The sequence below is a fragment of the Hibiscus syriacus genome, unplaced genomic scaffold, assembly GCF_006381635.1.
Source record: "Hibiscus syriacus cultivar Baekdansim isolate YM2019G1 unplaced genomic scaffold, ASM638163v2 tig00110445_pilon, whole genome shotgun sequence".
NCBI classification, from domain to species: domain Eukaryota; kingdom Viridiplantae; phylum Streptophyta; class Magnoliopsida; order Malvales; family Malvaceae; genus Hibiscus; species Hibiscus syriacus.
In genome coordinates, this window is record NW_024062740.1 from 647,973 (window position 1) to 659,085 (window position 11,113).

Genomic DNA, 11,113 nt, shown 5'->3' on the forward strand with positions numbered 1-11,113 from the left:
ACAAAGGTGAATAAGAAAAGGGGCTATCGGTGACTATGAAAAAAAGAAAGTTATGTATATTAATATCTAAAAATATATATGATTTAATTAATTTAATAAAATGGTAATTTTAACGTATATATTCAATATATTATAATATATGCATGGAAACTAATATTAATAAATTTAAATATAATTTAAATTAACATATTCTAAGTTCTATAATATGATGTCTAAACTGTATATTTTACTTTTCAAAAACATATTTTATCAATTTTAAAAATTAAATTTTAAGTCAAACTTTTTAAAAATATTATCATATTAAATTCAAATTTACTTTTAAAAGTGTAAAAGCATTTTCTCACTCAATTAGTACTGCTAAACAGGTAAAAAAATCATCTTTAAAAATATATGGTTTTAATTTATGGTTATATCCGTGAAAGAAAGACTCGAGTCAGATTATTTTTGTTAATTATAATTTTATAATAAAATATAAACGTGTATTTTAAAATTATATAATTTATATATTCAAATCAAATGGACAAATCAATCATAGTGATTTTCTATCATGTATTTAAATTTATTTTTTTAATATTTCATACCTACAAATATTAATAATGATTTATCATGAAATAGTTTTTTTATATTTTTATTATAGTTTACAACGGTATATCTTGTATATCATAATATTAATAAATTTAAATATTTTTAAATTAATATATTTTATTTTTATAATATAACATCTAAAATATATATTTTATTTTTAAAATTTTAATAATATTTTAAAATTATTAAATCATAAATTTTAATTTTAAAAAATAATATGATTTTTTTATTAATATGGGGTTAATATAAGGAAATATATATTCAAAGATAACTCTCAACCATTTGATAGTGAATGATTAGACCCTAACATTCATGTGTTTTTTAAAAAGAGTTAATTGTATTACATGTCCTCAAAGTATGTCACTCATTATAAATTGATCTCTAAACTTTTAAATGTTCAAATTTCATCAGTAAACTATGACTATCATTCTAAATTACTCATCAAACTTTTGAATATTTCAATTTCATCTCCAAACTATGACCTTTATTCTAAATTGATCCCCAAACTTTTTAAACATTCCAATTTCATCCCAAAGTATACATATATACTAATCACATCCCTTGTTACTAAAGTATAGTTATATTATTATATGTTTGAAAAAAACAAAATTTAGGTTAAACTACGATTGAAACTAATTACATACTTGGATGAATTTGGGGATGAAATTGGAATATTAAAAGTTCAAGGACCAATTTGGAAGGAGTGTCATAGTTTAGGGATGAAATTAGGATGTTCAAAAGTTTAAGGACTAATTTAGAATGAGAGTCATAGTTTGGGGATGAAATTATAATATTAAAAAGTTTAAGAACCAATTTAAAATGAAGTTTATAATTTGGAGGAAATATGATACAATTAACTCTAATTTTTTTTAATATGGAACACGTGATATTATTGTAACCCCTGGACCTGGCCTGGACATTACAATTGAATCTATGTGATCACATATCATATTCAAAAGTTCTTTTCTTATTTAAAACAGATTTGAAATTCATATAACAGTATAATACAAAATTTACCATCAATAAGGTTCATACGGTAAAAACACACACACACACACACACACATTTGTGTGTGTCAAAAAATCGTATAAAACATATATAGAACAAAATACCGGTAATATATATATATATATATATATATATATATATTAAAACAATAGCAAAAATACGTGTCACCAAAGTATAACAAAAACATATAAAAATATACAGTGGTGCAAAAAATGAGGAGTGTTCGGTCCTCCTGATGCCAAGTATGCTAGTCTACTGTCTATTACTATCGAAAAAAGGTTAAAAATTTAAAGAGTGAGCTAAAAATCTCAGTGTGCTCCTTTCGGTGTATAAAAACATACAAATAAAATCTTAGGTAAAAATCAGTTCATCAAACATGTTTTCAAAACATGAACACTACCCCTATCTGATCACCAAAATGTGTAGGTTCCCCTAAACCATACACCCACCTGTACACCCGGTAAGGGCCTTATACGTATAACATAAAGACATGTTGTAACATCCCAAAAAGTAGGCTAACGACTAAAATGCAAATTTTGAAAGTTTGATGGTCAAAGTAGAAAATTAGGAAAAGTTTAAAGACCTAAGTGGTATTTTTCCCAAAAAGAATTTTATTCCATAAATGGATTTAGTTTAGTGACAAATTATAAGATTTTAAAAGTTTGGTAACCAAAGTATAAACTTTAAAAAGTTTAGGGACCAAAATAGTAATTTTAAAAGTTACTATTGGTTTCGAAAATAAGGAAATCAATATATTATTTTCACATTTTTAAAATGTTGAAAAATAATATTTAATGGTTTAAATTTCATGTTTAATTTGGACCTTTGGATTAAAGTGACAGGATTGTAATTTTTGGAAATTGCAAGGGCAAAATGGTAAATTGGGAAAATTTTTTGTTCATCTTTGACTATTGGAAGATGATAAGGTTGTTGTGGCTTGGTATTAATGTAAATATCAAGTTCATTAAGGGTAAATTAGTATAGATATTTTAATTTCAAGGGTAAATTGGTAATTGAGTATTTAATGAATTTTTAATTCATTAAATATTAAAAAAAAGATGAAGAATTATCAAAATTTCTTCATGTTGAAAACATTTTGATATTTCGATATAACAAACTAAGTATAAATGAATTTTAAGATTTTACAAAAGATTTTTATAAGTATATTCGATTCAATTAATCGAATATGAAATTATTACTCAAAGTCTTTCAAGATCAATTTCAAACCTTACTAAATGTGTAAAATTGTGTTTTATACTTAAACTATTTTTTAAACAATTTTCACAAAGTGTTTTGAACCGAAATCAAGCCTAAAATCAATTTTTCAATGTGATGCACCGATGCACAAATCCATGCATCGATGCACCAATTATTATTTTGAACATCGAATGCATTTTATGCATCGATGCACATACCATGCATCGATGCACTCAGGCTTTTTCAAAACATCGAATGCATTTTATGCATCGATGCACTCTTAGTGCACTCTTAGTGCACCGATGCACTGAGAGTCCAACGGTCAAAATATTTGAATTTTACACTGATGCACCGATGCACCTAGGGTATGCATCGATGCACTGACGCTCCCATCCACTTTAATTAATTGTTTTCACACTTAAACGACTCTATTGACTCCACTAAGCATCCCCAACGTTCATAATAATTTGAAGGTGTATTTAAACAAGCTTAGAAGCCATTGATCAATAACAAGAAAACAACAAGCAACTATAATCAAGAGAGAATCAAAGAGAAAGCATCAAACTTCAAGTTTGATCATTTTCAAGCCTATTTTTCATTCAATATTCATTTTTCTTTCAAGAACACTACTTGTACTCAATTGTATTCATTTTTTAGTGTTCTTTTATTTGTTTTAGAATTGTGCAAACATCTTACCTTGTGAGGATTTCATTGTAAGTTTTCAATTTGTAATATTCTCTGTGAGAAAGAGTGTTCTCAAGAATTGGGGTATATTCTTGAGGGAGTTATAAGGTTATCTCTTTGGCCTCAAAAGAAAGAACAAATTAGTGAATTTGTTGGAAAATCCTTAGTGTGGATAGCTAAGGTAGTGGACGTAGACTTTGGTTGAGAAAGTCGAACCACTCTAAATCGCTGTGCAATTACTTTCAATTTTCTGCAAAAGCTTCCACCAAAATTTTAATTGCCAATTCACCCCCCTCTCTTGGCCGATTCCGTCGATCGATTAACTCAACAATTGGTATCGGAGCCTCACTCATTTGAAGGTTTAATCGCCTCTTGAGTCGATTCGGGAAGAGTTACATCGATTGTCAAGTCATCAATGGCCTCTACTTCAAATGTCGACTCCGGTCTCGATTCGATGCCCGTCAACAAGCCTCATTTCTTCAATAGAACTAACTATGCCTATTGGAAGAATAGGATGATGTATTTCATTCAAACAAGTGACGTGGGAGCATGGAATGTTGTAGAAGACGGTTATATCAAACCTCTCACTCATCCAAGATTGTGGAGTGAAGGAGAGACAAGAATGTTCCAGCTCAACTCCAAAGCCATCCATATCATATTTTGTGCTCTTGGACCAGATGAATATGGAGGAGTTTCATCTTGTACAACCGCTAAAGAAATATGGGATAAACTACAAGTCACTCATAAAGGTACCGATGAGGTAAAAGAATCTAAAATTAGTCTTCTAACACATAGCTATGAAAATTTCAGGATAAAACCAAATGAAGATATCAAAGTTATGACGGATAGATTCTCAACGATTGTCAATGGTCTCAAATCATATAGAGAGATCATTCCAAACGAGAAGCTTGTGAGGAAGTTAGTTTACTCACTTTCAAAATCATGGCAATCCAAGAAGACGACAATCATCGAGGCTAAGAACCTAAAATCCTTAACTGTTGAAGAGCTAATCGGTTTCCTCCTCACTCATGAAATGATGCTTGAAGATGAGGTAAACCTCGATAAGATTGAAGAGACACCAAAGGAGAATGAGAAGAAGAAAAACATTGGAGTTGCTCTCAAATCCACAAAAGAAGAAAGTGATTCGGATGAAGATGACGATGACGAGGAAATGGCATTGTTTGCCAAACGGTTCAGAAAAATGATGAGACCTTACCGAGGAAGAAAATTCAACGAAATGAAGGCTTCAAAAATGAACCAAAATAGAAGGACCCGATCATTTGCTATGAATGCAAAAAGCCAGGGCATGTCAAATATGATTGCCCATAATTAAAGAGAAAGGGTCAATCAAAGAATAAGCACAAAGCTCATATGGCTACATAGAGCGATGAAGAAGGTTCCTATGAAGAGGAACAAGAAGTAGCAAACTTGTGCTTGATGGCATTCGGGGAAGATTCTAAGGTAACCTCTAACTCATCTGATTTTGATGATTTATCTTATGATGAGCTATTAGAGGAATATAATGGGCTGGCTTCGAATTATGAGAAATTGTTTTAAAAATATAAAAATGATATTTCAAAATTGAAAAATGAAAATAAACTCATATCCAAAACCAACAACGATCTTGAAAGTAAAATCAAAGATTTGCAAATCAAACTAGAAGAGTTTGAAAAGAAAAATTCGGATTTGCAAAATTTACTTTCAAAGGTCAATGATGATCATCAAAAGAAAAATTGATGATCTTAAAGCTTCTTTTGATAAAGTTGGAACAAAACGTTTTGAAAATGTAGAAAATTCAAAATCCAACTTTGTTAGAAAAAGTTTTAAAAACTACAATCATAGAGGTCCCCAAAGAACCTCTAATGGAAAAATCGTTAGAAGTATGTGGGATCCTAAAGAACTCATTACTACTAAAGATAAAGATATCCTACACAAATGGATACCTAAGGGGACCAGGATTTTGGAGACTAATGAATATGGACCCAAAAGAATTTGGGTACCAAAAATTAGAAATTAATCTATGTTTTTAGGAAAATGAGCATTGTTACAAGGCATGGGAAACAAATTCAAACTTATGGTACCTTGATAGTGGATGCTCAAGACACATGACCGGGGACAAAAGCCGGTTCATTGAGCTTAACGCCAAAAATGGAAGAAAGTGACTTTTGGTGATGATTCAAAAGGTCACATTGAAGGTATATGTACTATCGGTAATACCTCTTCCATACAAATTAAAAATGTTTTATATGTGAATGGATTAAAGCATAATCTCTTGAGTATTAGTCAATTTTGTGATAAGGGATTCAATGTTATGTTTGAAACTAATGGTTGTAAAGTTATTGACATTGCATCTAATCGGATTATGCTTATTGGTCATATAATAGGAAACATTTACATGGTGCATTTATACTCTATTGTTATGACTAATTTATGCCTAGTTGCTAAGGATGAGCATGATAGTTGGTTATGACATAGGAGACTAGGACATGCTAGTATGAGTGTTTTGCAACGGCTAATTCAAGGTGATTTAGTTCGAGGGTTGCCTAAACTAAAATATTATAACGATAAAATCTGTGATGCTTGTGCTAAAGGAAAACAAAAGCGAGTTTCTTTTAAATCCATTAATGATGTATCAACTAGTAGAGTATTACAATTGATCCATATATATCTTTTTGGGCCAACTAGGACTACTAGCTTGGGTGGAAAACAATATGCATTTGTCTTGGTAGATGACTATTCTAGATACACTTGGGTTCTATTTTTAAGTACTAAAGATGAAGCATTAGAAAAATTCATCACGTTTTCAAAAGTAATCCAAAATGAAAAAGGTTACTCTATAACTAGTGTTAAGAGTGATCATGGAACTGAATTTGAAAATCTTAGATTTACTGAGTTTTGTGATTCTAACGGTATTAGCCATAAATTTTCAGCACCTAGAACTCCTCAACAAAATGGAGTTGTTGAAAGAAAAAATTGAACTTTAGAAGAAATGGCTAGAACCATGCTTTGTGAAAACAATTTGCCAAAATATTTTTAGGCGGAAGCCACAAATACCGCTTGTTATGTTATTAATCGAGTAATGATTAGGCCTATTTTAAAGAAAACTCCATATGAACTTTTCAAAAATAAAAAGCCTAACATTAGCTATTTTCATCCTTTTGGATGTAAATGTTTTGTTTTAAACAACAGTAAAGATAATCTTGGCAAATTTGATGCTAAAAGGGATGAAGGAATTTTTCTGGGTTATTCCTTAAATTCTAAAGCTTATCGAGTATTTAATAAAAGAACTTTAGTTGTAGAAGAGTCTATACATGTTGTTTTCAATGGTAATCTCCTTCCGAGGAAGGATTCTTGTTTGAATGATGATGTTGGTATTATAAATACAAATGACGTTAGACATGACGTTGGAGAACCATCATCAAAGGAAGAAATGAAAGATGAGGAAACTCATGATCCGAGAATCCAACCATTGAAGAATGGGAAGTATCTTATCCAAGAGAGTACAACTATGTCAACGATGGTGAGATTATAAGTGATCCATCTAAAGGGGTAACAACTCGATCTTCTCTTAGAAATATTTGTAATTATGTTGCATTTATCTCATGCATAGAGCCTAAAAATATTAAAGAAGCATTAAATGATGAACATTGGATTATGGCTATGCAAGAATAGTTAAATCAATTTGAGAGAAGTAAAGTATGGACATTAGTTGAAAGGCCTAGTAATAAATCTACTGTAGGTACTAGATAGGTATTTAGGAATAAGCTTGATGAGAGTGGTAATATAGTGAGAAACAAGGCTAGACTTGTTGCTCAAGGCTATACTCAAGAAGAAGGCATAGACTATGATGAAACATACGCTCCCGTAGCTAGGATGGAAGCAATTAGAATGTTATTAGCATTTGCATGTTTTCATGAATTTAAATTATATCAAATGGATGTTAAAAGTTCATTTTTAAATGGTTTTATAAAAGAAGAAGTGTATGTGGAACAACCTCCAGGTTTTGAAGATTCAAAATTTCCGGATCATGTTCTTAAATTGACAAAAAGCGCTTTATGGTTTAAAACAAGCTCCTAGAGCTTGGTATGAAAGATTGTTAAATTTTTTAATTGAAAAAGGTTTTTCAAAAGGGAAGGTTGACACTACATTGTTTTTAAAGCATAAAGGTAAAGATTTATTAGTAGTTCAAATTTATGTTGATGATATAATATTTGGTTCTACTAATGATGTTCTTTGCTAAGAATTTTCTAAGCTAATGCAAAGTGAATTTGAGATGAGCATGATGGGGGAGCTCTCATTTTTCTTGGGACTCCAAATCAAGCAAAGAAAAGATGGCATCTTCATCAATCAAGCTAAATATGTCAAAGATATGCTCAATAAGTTTAGATTGGAAAATGGGAAACCTCATGACACTCCAATGAGCTCATCAAAAAAAAGCTTGACTTAGATGAAGGAGGTAAATGTGTGGATGTTAAATTTTATAGGTTAATGATCGGTTCTTTGCTTTATCTAACTGCAAGTAGACCGGACATTATGTTTAATGTTTGCTTATGTGCTAGATTTCAATCATGCCCTAAGGAATTACATTTACTAGCTGTTAAGAGGATCTTTAGATACCTTAAGGACACTCCTAGTTTAGGACTTTGGTATCCTAGAGACTCTAGCTTTAGCTTGCACGCCTTCTCTGATGCGGATTATGGAGGATGCAAATTAGATAGGAAAAACACCCCTGGTACTTGCCAATTCCTTGGAAATATGCTGATTTCTTGGTTTTCAAAGAAACAAAATTGTGTAGCATTATCTACCACTGAAGCGGAATACATTTCAGCTGGTAGTTGTTGTGCACAAGTTTTATGGATGAAACAACAACTTTTTGACTATGGAATTGAAGTAGGTACCATTCCTATCAAGTGTGACAATACTAGTGCTATTTGTCTCACTAAAAATCCCATCCAACACTCTAAAACTAAGCATATTGAAATTAGACATCACTTCATTAGAGACCATGTCGCTAAGGAAGATGTAGTTCTAGAATTTGTTGATACTTTGCACCAATTAGCGGATATCTTTACAAAACCTTTAGACAATGAAAGATTTTGGACACTTAGGAGAGAATTAGGTTTAACTGACCTATATTCACTTAGTGTTTAAAATAAGTTTATCACTTTTAAGTATAAATGAAAAATGCTTATAATAATAATAATTTTTAATTGCATTCTTTGCTATTAGTTAGGGGGAGTTTATGTTGCTTAAGGAAAATTAATTTTATGTTCAAAAGTAGTTTAATGATTAATTTGATTGATTGAACATGATTAATTTTCAATATATGAGTTGCCAATACCACTAGAGCTAATTAATTTAGCATTTTGAATGTTTGAAATGAATTTTTGACATTTTTTTGCTTCATGCATCGATACACTTAACAGTACATCGATGTATCCCTTTGAATGTGCATCGATTCATAATGTTGATGCACCGATGCACGCCTTGAATGTGCATCGATGCACGGGGTCATGCATCAATGCATCCATCGGGTTTTGGGTTTAAAAAGCTTATTTTCTTATTTGTTTCAAACCCTAAAACTTAACCTCTCTAGCCACTCATCCCTCTCACTCTATAAATCCTCCTTTTGCTCAAAATCAACGAAATCTTGTCGAAATCTTCGAGCTTTTCAACTCCTAATCCTGCTTTAATCATCAAATCATGCAAAACAACATTACATTCCTCTCAAATCTGAAATTTTCAAGATAATATTTCAAAAACTCTATTTTATTGATTTTTGATCTTAGGACTAGTTTTAATTAGTTCTAGGATAAACATTATATCGGACATTGATAGTTTGCTGATTACAAACTAGTTTTTACAACTAATTTCATCAAAAACTCACAAATTTTCAATGAATTTGTGAATTTTCGAAATAAAAAAATTGAAAATCTAAATTAAATTTCTAAATTTGATGTTTTTGATTTAATTATGTTGTTTTCATGAAAAACTATACATATTATTTACAAATATTATTTTCAAATAGTTTTTCAAAACCTTGCCCATTAGGATTCGGTTTAGAGAACCTTGAATTATTGAGGACTCAATTGAGTTTTGGGATTGATTATTGTGCATACATGTGTTTCAAATTGCAGGTTACATTCATTATTTCATTTCCTTAGTCATGTCAAACCCTAAACGCCCTAGGACTTCATCGAGTCATTCTCGTTCAAATCAACCTCCAAATCTCGTTCCTCCTCCTCCTAATAGTCTTATAGAACTTTGTTTCAACATGCCTGAACGTCGTAGAGATGAATTGTACCATAGGTATATGGAGTCTTTTCAGTCTTATAGAATCCGGGAAGAGCGTATTCCTTCTCTACAAGCCATGATTGACATTGATTTTGAATACCTCCCAATTCTTAAAACTTGGAAGTTTGATAAATTATTTCGTCTCAAACCTGTCGTTTTTCATCAGTTAGTCCGCATTTTCTATTCTAATGCGGTGTGCTTTCAAAATGATACTCAATGTGGGACTATTGCTATTAGATCCTATGTTTTAGGTCAATATATTAATATTGATCCCACGACTATAGCCTCACATTTTGGGTTAGATGATGATGGGTTATATAATGGAAATGAAAATGAAAATGTGGATTATCCATATATTCCAAATGCTAGTGTTAGTACCCTTCGTTCTCATCACGATCATTTTCTTCATTTGATAATCTCGTGGTGGTTTCGACCATCCGCTGGTAGGTACTCCACTCTTTGTGCTAGGGATTTATGGTGGATGTATTGTATTAAGAACAAAATCAAAATAAATCTGCCCCATATTATTTTTAGCTAACTAGTAGATATCATAAACATTGTTCCTTCAAAACATGTAGAAACATTAGTTTATGGATGTCTTCTTAGTAACCTCTTTATCAAATTTGGTCTAGACGTCTCTCTCGATAATCCCATTCCTCTCCAAAATCCAATCAATCTAACCTCGTTAAAGAAGGCTGAGTGGAAACAATATGAGGAAACGGGTCAATGGGTCTTTAGACCCGGAAAGCAAACTCCGGGAGCTAGTTCCTCACGAGCTTCTCCTAGCTCCTCTCATGCTCCTCCTCCTCCTCCGGCTCCAGCTGCTGACGATGATCCTGAATTTCATCAGCTTATACAAGACATCGACGATCACGTACCAGATGATGAACCTGCTCCACAAGAGGATCAAGTGCCTCCATACTTTCGTTCGTTTTTGGAGACATTTGATCCGGTATGCTTCCATCGAATCCCACTTGATTGCTACTCACGAAGCAGTAAATCAACGCTTAGACACTTTGGAAGCTCGACAGATGGAGTTTCAAAGGGAGATGATTGCACGAATAGATGCTCTCTCTCATGAGATACAAGCCCGATTTCCTCCTCCGCCTCCCGATCCTTCTATGGACGAGTAGACCTTGTTTTGTTTTGGATCTTCGTTGAACTTTTCTTGTTAAAACATTTTGAATATTTGGGGATTATTGTTTTCTTTGAATTGTTTGAATTTGTTTGGAGATATGAATTGGTTGCTTTATGGATTTTAAACTTAATATATATTTTTTTGGTTTGAATTTTCATTTTGAGCTTAATGTTTATTAATTTTTGCATCATATTAGCTGAATTATGA